The sequence below is a fragment of the Simochromis diagramma genome, unplaced genomic scaffold (genome assembly GCF_900408965.1).
Source record: "Simochromis diagramma unplaced genomic scaffold, fSimDia1.1 OVJJ01000753.1, whole genome shotgun sequence".
NCBI classification, from domain to species: Eukaryota; Metazoa; Chordata; class Actinopteri; order Cichliformes; family Cichlidae; genus Simochromis; species Simochromis diagramma.
Window position 1 is genome coordinate 12,421,500 of NW_024387523.1, and position 12,930 is coordinate 12,434,429.

At 40.5% G+C, this 12,930-nt stretch overlaps 1 protein-coding gene across 5 annotated transcripts in view; it reads right to left on the bottom strand.

The window, feature by feature from the left end:
* The window catches only part of elmo1 (engulfment and cell motility 1 (ced-12 homolog, C. elegans)), a 105,262-nt gene that overhangs the window by 62,356 nt on the left and 29,976 nt on the right, over positions 1–12,930 (bottom strand). The window contains exon 1 of one of the 5 annotated variants that reach the window (XM_040020992.1): positions 8,625–11,889. The exons of 1 other annotated variant lie outside the window; for it this stretch is intronic. The gene's annotated coding sequence lies outside the window, so the exon portion shown is untranslated. Of the gene's footprint in view, positions 1–8,624; positions 11,890–12,930 lie in introns of those variants that run through there. 3 more of the 5 variants (XM_040020990.1, XM_040020995.1, XM_040020994.1) reach the window with 3 other exon arrangements.

Consider the following 12,930-nt stretch of genomic DNA (forward strand, 5'->3'; position numbering starts at 1 on the left):
CCACGTAAATCTCTCTGTATTTTGCAAAACTGGAGTTTTAAATGTGGTTACTGCAGTTACTTTCTGTACAAGAATTCAGAAGGACGTTAGAGCAACTAAGTGCATTTACTCCCACTGCCAAAAGGGAAGACAAAAAGTCCACACATCTGGATATATTCAAATTGTTCACTGGTGTTCGAGTCAAAATTCAACTGCTACTCTTGGTTCTATTCTCAATTCAGACATTTTTGTCCAGCAGAAAAACCATAAACCACTCAGCAGCATCTTCCTGTGACTCAAGCAGTGGAACAGTTCAGTTTGAAAGTCCCTTTGGACATTTTCACATAATAGTTCCTGTAGTTTGGGAGAGAGGATGTAACTGCCACATTAAACCACATTAGCATGAACATAAGAGTCAAAAGCAAGCGGTTAAACACGTTAGTAGCGCAGAGCTTCTTCCACAGCCCTGTGCAGTAGCACTTGCTTTAAGGGGTATCCCTTCAATTTAGCATATAAAAGGTCAGTTTACTCATCATGGGGCGCATGAAACAACCTTGAAAAGATCTGAGCAATGTCTTCTGTTATTCTGGGTGAGCTCTGTCAAGTCTGAGTAAACTACTTTAGTGACATGACCCAGATATCTTAGCTTGGATTGATAAAAAAGACTTGATTAGCTGCAGATTAAAAAAAGCTAAAACAAAAAAAAGTTGATCTGCAAAAGGAAAGCAGAAAAACGATGAAGCACAGATTAAAGAAGATGGATGTTAGTACTTGACTTGGGGATGGGTCGCAACGTAACTGAATTTTACAATTATACCTTGAATCTGTATAAGCAACCATGTGAACTCTTGTTCATAAACAAAGCAAAGGCAAAATACGTCAACACTCACTCCACTTTCATGCAATTACCCCTACACTAACACTGAACCTGTAATCCTCCTCCCTGACCCCTGTCCCGGTGCACAGCCCTTCAGGGCACCAAAAACGGCATGATATCTCACATAGGAGACGACAGCCAGATCGACCTGAAAGGCTGTGGATAAGCCAGTTTGTGCTTCCACAGCTTAAAGAAAGGCAAATCAGAGTCACCCGGAATCGTGCGGGGAGAGCTGAGCAAAACCACTTCTGTGTCCTTGCAGGGGGTCTAATGAAACCCGCCGGTGGACGAGTCTCGAGTGGAAAATGTAGCATAGAAATCCGCCTAATCAACTGAGGAAGGCATCAATAATTTACCTTCTCAGCTTGTCTAAAAAACTCAGATAATCCTAGTTCCTGGTGAAGAAGTCTGATTACATATTTAATTTGAAAATGCATAATGTATAATGGCTGGCTCAGACTAATTCCTGGGAGAAAACTGCTGAGCGGAATATGGTGTTATTATAGTGTTAATACACATGGCAAAAGCACCTGTGGATGGATGACTGGAGACATGTTTACAAACACTGACCACATGTAATCTATGCACGTGTACATTTAAAGAGCGTGTGTTAATTTAAGGACACCGGCCTGGCGTTGTGTGTGATTCACCCCATAATAATCCACATAGCCTTTATTCAAGGGCCCGTTGCCATGGCAGCTGCTGCATCAATAGCTTGAGATGTGGATGCATTTTCTTTCCAAACTGCATGCCCATACTCAAGTCACGTTTGTCACAACTTCACAAAAATGAGTCACTCCAGCCCTCTGCGTTGAACGAGCGTGCCTGCTGAAGATTAGAACGGTTTCTTAATGCATGTTAAATACTTTCTGATACACTTTGCCTTCAGTGATGTTCAGTAAATTAATGTTTTGCTCCGCTTTCCAGCTCTGTAACCTTACGCAGAAAAGATAATGCCACAAAAGATGAGGAAAAACAAAATGGAAAGACAACACTGAAAGAGATCTATGTAAACATCTGGATAAACTGAATTCTTGAATCCTGCTTTTCTATTTGTTCACAAAAATGTGCCTTTTAAGAAAAGAAGAAGAAAAAATACATTTCAGGCTCATCCTGTTTTTTCCATGTTAAAAACACATGTCCCAAATACAGGAGCCTTACTGTACTAACACATGTATGATTCATTCAGTTGCATTACACAAAGAAACTCGCATTAGTCATCTATGTACAGATAATCATCCCTCTCAAAACTGACCCGAAGTCACAGAGAGACAGAAAATGAAAGCTAGAAATCTGCTGTTCTTGAGACTGCCGTCAACATTTTTAGCCCTGATATTCCAGTGATTTTAATGTTAGTCCACTGTTTAATTTGTCAGTTTCCTCAGGTTAAAATATCACAGCAACGTTTAAGTGAAATATCTCAACAGCTGTTGGATGAAGAGCCATAACATTAGCTAAAGCTTGTACATTCACATGCTCTTCAGATGATCCCATTTCCAAAGTTTTCCTGATTATTCCAGCACACATACAACACAGTGCATTAAAGAGCCTCATGAGATGAAGGGTACATGCTAAACTTTATCCTTTAAGGTTAACACACCATCACAGTGAATCTAAGACTTTAAGCTGACACCGTTTTCTGCACCAACATGTTAGCATTATCTAAAATATCAGGGACCCTCAACAGAACCCAGTTGGGTTTTTTTAGGTTCTAAGCCTATATTAGCTATTTGATGATATTCGATGGTACTGGCATTTATAACACCTAATAAATGAAATGTGAATAATGAATTGGATAAGCATAAAAAAAAAAATGGATGGCTGGATACCAGAGTGCAATGTTGGGTTTTTAAATAATTTCTCTAATCAACAATCCCCTTTTTGTCTTTTAAAAACACTCACAAAAAGTAAATAAGTAAAGCAGTTTATTTGAATGTAATTGTTTCGTATTGCTTTAACTAAACCTACCAGTGCAATTTCTGGGACTTCCAGTTGTAACTAAAGGCAAACAATAAAGTCCACTGGGACATATTTCTGTTGATGTTATCACAGACATAACAGGATCTGATGAGTAACATGAAACTGGAGTGCATAAATGCCAAAGATAGCTACTGTGATATGTTTGCACCAAGACTTAGGCTCAGTTCACCGAGTACCCTGCTGTGATAACACAAAGAAATAACCAAAAATTACAGGAAGATCCATTAAGTGAAGAATTCGAGAGACTTGTTTGTACCTTAAGTCAGAGTACAAGCTCATTCTCCTGACACAGGATTTGTTTTTCCAATAAGGATGAGAAGTGTGTGCGTGTTTGTGCGTTTGTATCTGTATGTGTGTGTGTTCCCAGCACCTTGTCATCATCTTCCAAGAACTTCAGATGACTCAAAGATGGACTGCCTTGAGGCATATTGATTGGAAATACACACATGTGCATGTACCAGGCCACACACACACACACACATTATCTAAAGCTTCAATTTAATTGAGAAACACAACGTTTCAACACACATAGCACACCAGAGCTACAAGTGGTCCAGGACTCATTCGATCAACATGTTTTTCTAGCGATCGACACGCCGCGCTCCTGCAAACAGCTTCTTAGAAACAAGCTTTTCACACCAGGATTATGTCTGGCGTCCGTATACGTTTGCCCTCATATCTACAAAAGATCATGATTTACATGAGCCATGTGGTCTGTGTATCAATTCCCTTATCTGTCACTTTGGCATCTCGCTGCAGCCTCTTTACACTGTAAATGGAACCTTGTTATCGCGCTAGCTGCTGTCACAGCTCATCATGTCAGAGCAGGTGATTTGCTGCAACCTGGTTTAGCTGAGTTTGAGTGACTGAGTGTGTTTATTTTACGCTCTGCTAGAGGGTTAAGCAGGCCAGCGGGATAAAGAGCTCATTCCATCTTTTTTTATCTTCTGGATCTGACCCCGCTTCTTTTCTCTTCTCTGCTTTTCTACCGCATCTGATGTTTTATTGCTTTCATCGACCTCTTTTTCCACTCCGTGCTCTGCTTCTCTCTCCAAAAACAAATTATTTTGCAGAATTTGACCCAAATAATACATATACACTCACCGGCCACTTTATTAGGTACATATATTCAACCGCTGGTTAATGCAAATATCTGATCATCCAATCAAATGGCAGCAACTCAATGGATTCAGGCATGTAGACATGGTCAAGCCGAATAAGAATGGGGAAGAAGGGTGATCTAAGTGACTTTGAATGTGGCATGGTTGTTGATGCCAGACAGGGTGGTCTGAGTTTTTCAGAAACTGCTCATCTACTGGAATGTTCCCTCATAACCATCTCGTGGGTTTACAGAGAATGGTACAAAAACTGAACATATCTACTGAGCCGCAGTTTTCTGGATAGTTGTTGCCAAAGGAGAGTGGCCAGACATCTTTGAGCTACAGTTGCTCAAATAACCACTGAAGGTATGCAGAAGAGCATCTCTGAACGCACAACGTCAAATCTTGAAGCAGACGGGCTGCAGGGCAGAAGACCACACCGGGTGCCCCTGCTGTCAGCTGAGAGCAGTGTTTAAGAACAAAGAAAAACTGGGAAATTTGCACAAGCTCATCAAAATTGGACAACAGAAGATGGAAAAAAAATATACTGACCGGTCTGAGTCTGGGTTTCTGTCACAACATTCAGAATATAGGGTCAGAATTTGACATGGCACTGTAAGTCGAGGACCAGAAAAGCCTTATTGGATGCTCTCTTTTAAATCTTCATATTTACACGTTTTATTCAGCACCATGACTCTTATACAATGAACCCACAGTCTAACTGTTCCAGAGTCAAGCCCAAAGTTATTGTAAGCTTTGAAAGTACATGTGTGCAATTAATCTGTCCTTATACACTCGCCCACCTGCTGTTACCAGGAGGCATTTAGTGCTGGGTTACAGTATCTATCTTCCCCATGATTACATATAAACAGAAGAAGCTAGAGCCTTGTTGATACTGGAATTTTGGAGAGGGTACCAGTTTTCTTTAGAGAGAGAATATTATTTGATTTAGGTAAAAAAGCAGAGAAAAGGATTATGACTGTTTTGCTTTTGAACATTATTTAAACCCAAATAAATGACAAATACAAAAAAAAGACTGAGACTGAAATTATCAAAGTACAATTTATGCATCTTTCCATTTATAAGTTTAATTTAATCATATAGTCCATTAAACAGTTTATTATTGTGTGATTCTGTCACCTGCCAGAGGTAGAAATTAAGGAACAAAGCCATCAGTAAAGAGAAGAGAGATGATGACAGCAGAGGAAACAGAGGGGAGAGAAATCTTGTGTTTTGTTAGGCAATACTAGGTTTCACCTCAATAATTCATGATGTGTAATAGGAGGGTCCCACAATCTGTGGAGGGACGAGGGGAGGGTGAAGGTGAAGGCAAGGGAACATGAGTAGGAACAGAGGTAGGAAGGCTACGAGAAGCAACGTAAATGAAAGCGGGGCCGACAGCGTGTCAGAGAAAGTTAAAATGAAGGGTACTGATAATAAATAGAAAGCCAGAGAAAATGTAATAAAAAACAGAAATAAAGCAAAAAAGAAAGTAAATCAGCACATTATAGACATCTGAGAAAGTAGAACAAAAGAAAAGGAGAAACAGAGGGTTAAAAATAGAAAGACAAGGGTTATTATCGCATTATATGGACGTATCAGACCGCAGGATGACTTGTGCTAGAGTATGCTGAGACTGGGCTGCTCCTCCAAGAAACTTTCTGTGAGAGCGTCAATGTTGTGACAGAGACCATGAGACGGCACTTTTTAAACACCGTGATGTGTCGCCTAGCAGCACTTGATGAACGTCAGACGCCTTTAACACATTTACCTCAGTGTCGCTCTCAAACTCGGACATTTAAGTGGCATTTAAAGCAGCACGACCTGAGGAGGCTGTTATGTGCAAACACCCTCACCCAGGATCAGGACTGGGCACATTAGAAACTGGGACTGTTGTGGAGGGCCGAACCCTAGGAAAATAAGCCCCCATCCCTGCATTACACAGTCTGATCGGGTAACACTTTTACATAGTATTTATTTGGTTATTAAAGTCTGGTTAAATACACAGTTTAATAATTAATGCATTTACATTTTTCTTTTTAAAAAAAGAAATAATTTAAAGTTGTAAAAAATGTAACCAAATTTCTCCACTCTCCAAGACAACTCTCTATTTGACTCATCTTACTTGTCATGATTGTAACAAGTTTCTTAACTGCTCATCATTATAACTTCAGCCTCTTACAACTTACATAATGGAGATCTGTTATCATTCTGTGGTTCTACTAGAGTTCAAAGAAGTCCCCATTTCTTTCGCTAGGCCTTGGCACAGCACATCACTTATCGTCTGACCAGCTCCTGGTTCGAGAGCCATTCCCACTACCTTTCAGCCACATTTATTCTGATTGGCTGACCCTTGTCAAAAGAAGGCTTGAACAGCAGGTGGGTGGAGCTTGACCGATTGCGATTTATTAAACTTATCAGCAAATAGCTGGTACGTGACATATAATATCGTCGTGGTCTTTACTGCGCTCACCTTCATCATACAAAAGAGCAGAAAGGGACTGATTGGAGCGGTCTGAATCAGGGATTACCTGCACATGCTGAACAGTATTAATTATGCTTCAAGAAAACCAAAACGTGCAAGTACTAACAAGACCTTTTTATCCCCCTATATCCACAAAGACCAAGCAAAACGCAATGTAAATGTAAAAAATCCTATCATAACACATCTGGTCACCCAAGCTCTTGTGTGCCTGAAGTGTGTCTGCACCACAAGGTTTCACGGTATCATGTGAACTATTAGTGTGGGAGAGGTTTCATGTTTATTGCTTTCGCATGAGAGCTTCAAGAATTGTATATGGAGAGATCAGTAACTTTGTCTTTGTGTGGGTGTGTCTGTATTAGTCTGTGTGCTGGCTGGATTTCAAAAGAACCCCTTCAAGCTCTTCATCTGATGCCTCTACAAAGGGCCCGCCTAGCTGCAGGGGTTAGTGTCTGTGTATGTGTGTGTGCATGTGTGTGTGTGCGTGTCTTCAAAAAGACCACCATCTTTTATTTGAGTTGAGACAAAAGGCCACAGTCGTGCTGCAGAGGACCTAGAGTTATTGTCGCTCTAAAGGTGACACCTTTACACATCTACACACAGTAGATGTTCACGTTACACTTATTGTGAGCGTACATACAAAACACACCCTGTAGTTAAGGTAGATCAACTATGAACACCATCTGACGCTTCATGTTCCAAATATGTTACTTTAACTTGATATGATTGAATTAACGATACAGAAGTGTGCATAATAGTAGTTATTACAGCTCAGTTACATTTGCACTATTACTGCTGGCATAAATTAAACACAATTCAACCATTTAGGAGGTTGGAAAAAAAAAAGAAAACTCGCCTGGCTGGGAATCACTGATGAATAGAGTATCAACACAAAACAGAGCACAGTCCCAAGAGCCATGAAAGGCATAACAGCAAGAGTACACTTAATCTTAAAATCTTCATGCTTATTTAGTTGTTTTCCCATTCTTCCACAACACACGTATACCTAACACCCAGTCGACAGGAAAAACCACTGATTGGAAGACAAAGGGCTGAGAAAAAGGCTTCAAATAAAGGACAAAGACATAAAGGGTAAAGCTAGGGACAGGGTTGAGAAATGTGGCATCAAGATTCAAACAAACAGGAAGCGTCACGTTCTGAGGGACTTCGCATACCAGCAAGACAAAGAAAACAATCTAGCCAAGTCATTTTTAAAAAAAAATATTTTTATTATGTAATAGACCATTTTCTAAAATTTCTAAAGCCTCTGTGCGACCCATGTGCCTCTCAGCGGGCCTCTGTGTCACAAACCGCCTTCGCTCACACAACACTAGCAGGATATCCTGTCAAAGGTCGCTACCAGCTGCTCGTAGCAACTCTCAGCAGCAGCCAGCCAATCTCTTTCAAGGCAGTTATGCCGCTAACACCAAGCTGACTTTTGCATTTATGAGTTTACATGTGCCACTCAATATACCATCTCTATGTTTTTTAAACATAAATCTACACACACAAGAAAAGAAATGAGCATGGAGCTATGATGCACCACCAAACACAGAACAAACATAGCCTAAGTATAGCGCTCGGAGCAGAGCAAGCTGGCAAATTAAGGTAAACAAGTGAATCAGAAACAATTAGAGGTACTTGGATGATATTCTGTAAAACCAAGTAATAAAAACACGGAAATTATTAGTGATGAGGAGACAAAAAAACAGAGACAGAGAAATAGAAAAAAAATCTAAGGCAAAATTAGGCCCCAAAGCACAAAACTAATCCTTAATGTTTATCGTGAGGGAACATTCGTATTGCCAAGTAATTACTTTCCAATGCAGCAGATTTATCAGCTGTGTAAGTATACACTTTCTTTAGCCAATCCAAAATCATAAACTACTGACACCACATTTCCATCCCACCAAATTACGAGGCCACAAGACTCAGCTGTCTTTAAACTCGTCCGTTCTTTGACAGCGCAATTCTTCTTTGGTTTGCTGGAGGAAAACCCACGCAAGTTCCCTGTTCTTGGAACAGACATACCAAGACTTTTACCACTCCAGACGGCAAACATCCTACCACACAATGGCCGTGCTTAAGGAGGTGGCACACTGGAGATTAAAGGAGGCAGGGGAGCACACGGAGCCACACCCTGAGGCCTACTGCATCCTGTGTAGCCTTTTAAAGAGTGAAAAGTACTGAAGACTTGAGGACTCACCCGCAAGACATCCACCAGTACTCTTAGCTTTCTTCCCAATCAACCTGCTTCTTGTGCATGCGACTACAATAACAGGATGGAGAGGGCGACTTCGGTGTGACAATCTGCCTCCAAGTAAAGTGACTTCAGCATCACAAGCCACAAACAAAAAGTTCACCACGGTCTGGTCTGTGCAGTGCTTCGCCTGAGGCAAAAGAACAACCGACAGAGTGCTGAGACAGAAGGAGGAAGTAGAGGAAGTAGGCGTTTTTCGAGTGAGGAGGAAACAGGTCTGTCTGTTAGAGAAAAAAAAGCGGTAAATTCAAAGATAAGACGACAACAGCCGAGAAAACTTAAAGCTCACATGCAAGGAAAGACAAACAATGCATCTGTTTCAAGCCTAGGAATTAAAAACACACTCAGTGAGGTGACTGGATTACTTATGGGTAATTATAGCTTATGAATATGCCATCAGTGCCCCCCTACTCCAGCTCCACTGTGTTAGTCTAAACTGTTGAAGCCTTAATAGCCATCTACAAGCACAACAAATTAAGCCCAAGACTTATTCTGTGTGTATATGTCAGAGTAGACAGCTAACCTATCAGTGACATTTAGCACGCCAAAAATAAAGAGCAAGGTTCGCCCTTGTTCGAGAGCCAAGCTGCTGCTGCATCTAAAATGTTGGCATTAAAACATGGGCTGAGAGTAACGATGAATTCATGTATGGATTCAGATATCATCAACCAGTGCAGCTCACACTTTCACTTCCACCTCTCGCTCCCCCTAATTACCACAGTCTGCAACAACAGAGTGACTCAGATGGTTTATACTGTCACAAAAGATCGCTGATCATCAGGCCAAACGCCTAAATTAAACATTTACAGCTTGTGCAAGACGATGACATCTTCATCTCCAGCTGAGAGCTCAACAGGCCATCTGTGCAAGCGACACATACAAAAAACAGATGTTTGCTCCACCCAGGCTGAGGTCAACTTTGGTTAGAGTCAGCCCCATAAATACAAACAGTCGGGACTCTCGGTTCTTCCAGGGAGCCTCCGAAAGGCGAGCGCCCAAGCGGGAAAACATTTCAGCTCAGCCACAGCGGTGAAAACAAAACATGCCAATTGAAATATATCATATCCTCATTTAAGTCTTTCATGTTCCAAGACACGGAAATATTAGCAAGATGACAGGCCTGCATGCGAAATGAGCGGTCATGTGATCGGCCGTGCCGTCAGAGCCAAACTTGGAAACTATCCTGACCTGAGGAAGTGAAAATATTTAGAGGACCTATGTCCTGGCTATAGAGCTAAGAATATCTGGGATATACTCCGACTGTCAGCAAACTGTGACAGAGGGACGAAAGCTAGCAAAGAGAGAAGCACGCCAGAGCTTTATTAATCTGTCCAAACTATCTAAACTCCTCCTTGAATGTCCTGACTTTGTAGTCGCTTTAAGCCCTCATGATTCATCCAGGATGCTACGACATATCTGTCGAGGTTGGCGAACGTGACATTTCTTCCATGTCACCATCTGCTCACTAAAACTCAAAAACTGTACAACACTACTGAAGAAATTACACCACCCCATTCTTTCAAAGTTAAAAGTCTTACGATCTGAAGTCAAACTCTAACGAGCTCATTTTGGCATATTTCCACAAATGCAGTTAATATGCATATCCCTCTTCCAAAATGGAACAAAAAGTCCAAACCTACACAACCTCAAAAAAAGGAAGAAAAAAAGAAAGAAAAAAAACCCACAACGAGGTGGAAATATTTATGCTCGGACCTTTCTGAGCATGTGGACAGACAGCATTTCAGTAAACTATTTTGTGCAAGTGTTTTGAGATGTTTACGTAATGATGAACAAGAATTTAAGCCGCCCGTAAACGTTCCTCGTTAACAGAACAGAAAAGGCGCTAAATGGTACCACCCAAAATTTAAGCTTGTAAGTGACGAGGGGGTCGATACTCAAAACTCTTGATTGACCTGCTGCAATGTTTACACATACATTTTTTTTTTTGGTTAGTTGATTTTATGATCTCTGTGTTAGATCTGAAATGTGTCGAGTTTATCCAAAAGCAGCAGACTGACTGAAGCAGTCTCGTCTGTTTGTGGCTCTAGTCTTGGGCTATTCAGCCTTAGCTCGTTGGTAGAATGAACGCAATTATATTTACTTAAGTTACTACAATTGTACGGTGCTGTGCAAACGTTTCAAGCCCCCCCTCACTTCTTTCTATTTTACTTTAAAAGAGCCAAAAGCTTTTGTAATTCTTTTAAAAAGTGGTCTTGAGCAATAGCTTTGCAGACTTTCAAAAAGCCTTTTTTACTCACTTTTCCTTGTCAATTGTCAGTTTAATGTTGTGAGGGTTTTTTTTAGTTTGTCTTTTAAATTAAGCCACTTAACACTGAAGCACATCAGAGCACATAACTCCACGGGATGAGCTAGTTTTGTGTCTATCTTTGGGGACTTTTGTAACTAGCAGCCTATCACATAGACATTTATTTTTTCCCCACTTCTTTACCTGAATTTACTAACAGTCTCAAAAATAACAATGTTTCACAGGCATAAAATAGTATTTTAACACCAAAAAGGTGATTCCCTATTATTATTAAAAAGCTTGCACACTTAAAAACCTTGTATGTTTTTGGATGGTTTGCCGAGCGCCCTCAATAATTTTGAGGAAGCTGGACAAACAGAGGACAAAAGAAGAAGTAACTATAAATAACTGTTTATACCAGACGAACAGTAGCTGAAAATTAAAAAATAGGGGAAAATCCAGTGAAGACCTGACACCGGATACATGTGGCCCTTCAGTTGATCTGTGCACTGAAGCCTCATCAGAAATAGTGTCAGGGGAAGGGTGACTGTCAAGGAAGGGAAACAGGCAGAAAATGATGAGGTATGCTAAATTACAAGAACTGAACTGAAAATCAACAGCAACAAGTCTTATGGAGTAATGAAACCAAGTTTGAACTGTCTGATTCAAATTGTCACCGGTATATATGGAGGTGATGAAGAGTTTACATGCATGACAATGATCCCAGACACACAGAGACTGCAGAAAAGCATAGCTGGATATAAAAACACACACTGAAACACTATCAGTCATGGATGGGTCTCCCCAGAGCCCCGACCTCAACATTATTTAAGCAGTGTGGGATCATCAGGATGGAGAGCAGAACAAAAAGCAGCCAGCATCCAAAGAAAAGCTTTGACTGTCCTCCGTGAAGCCTGGAGAACTATGGACTAGACTTTTGCAGAGTACTGTGAGAGCTTAAAATCAGCTATTACTCAGTGGAAAAACAAAGAATTTGGCATATTAGGATACTAATAATTTAAAGCTGATTGTTTCATTTACCAGCTATGCTGACCTATTTCTGAAAAGTAAACAGAAGTTTTCACATACATAGCAGCAAGATGTTGATTAACAACAACACATGGGCAAATATTCAAAACAAGTGTTACTGTTTATAAAATTCAGGAGCTGGATATCAGTCAGCAGCTCTATGACCATGGCCTAGATAACCACTGTTTGCGAGGAATGTGAGCTTGTGGATGCACTTCTTTCTACATGGTTGTAGATCAAAGCGTTAACTGAAAATTTAAAGCAAATGCAGGTTTTAAATAAAGTCAGGCAGGTGCTGACGTCATCCAATTGACTGGTGTTTCAAAAGCTTCTTTTCTTATTCACAGACTTTCTCTTTTTTAAACATAAAATGAATCGGCACATTCCCACATTGTGCTTGCAGAGGAGGTTGTCAGGCCAAGATAATTCCATAACACTTCGGGGGTTCATCTATTATTCAAAGCCACATCCACACTTATTCCACTTAAGAAGAGTAACACGTTTCACTTGCATGATCAAACTACAGCCGTAAATGAACACAAGCTATTAGCCTGCAAAAAAAAGAAAAAAAAGAAAAAGAAAAGAGGAAAGTCCTGGGGTTTGAACGGGGCACTGAGAGAGACAGACTTCCTGCTTTAGACTCTAAACTAGATAAAATGCAAAGAGAGATAACCTGTAATGGAGTTATCGTGCACCAGTAGACCATTCTTACTGGACAAAGAAATGAATTACATCTTGCCAGTCCATATCATCATTAACAATGCTCCATGCATGCATATGCTAGGTCTGTAAACCATCAAGATAAACAATAATCTACAGTTACGCAATGACAGCGTCAATCAAAGTAATGTTATTAGAACACAAAAATATAGTCGTCATTATTTTTCTACAAATGACGCTTTTAAAGCAGTGTGTCATCAACCGATTAGACCACAGAGAATATTGAGGGTGGAGATGAGACGGAGGCAGACGATCTGC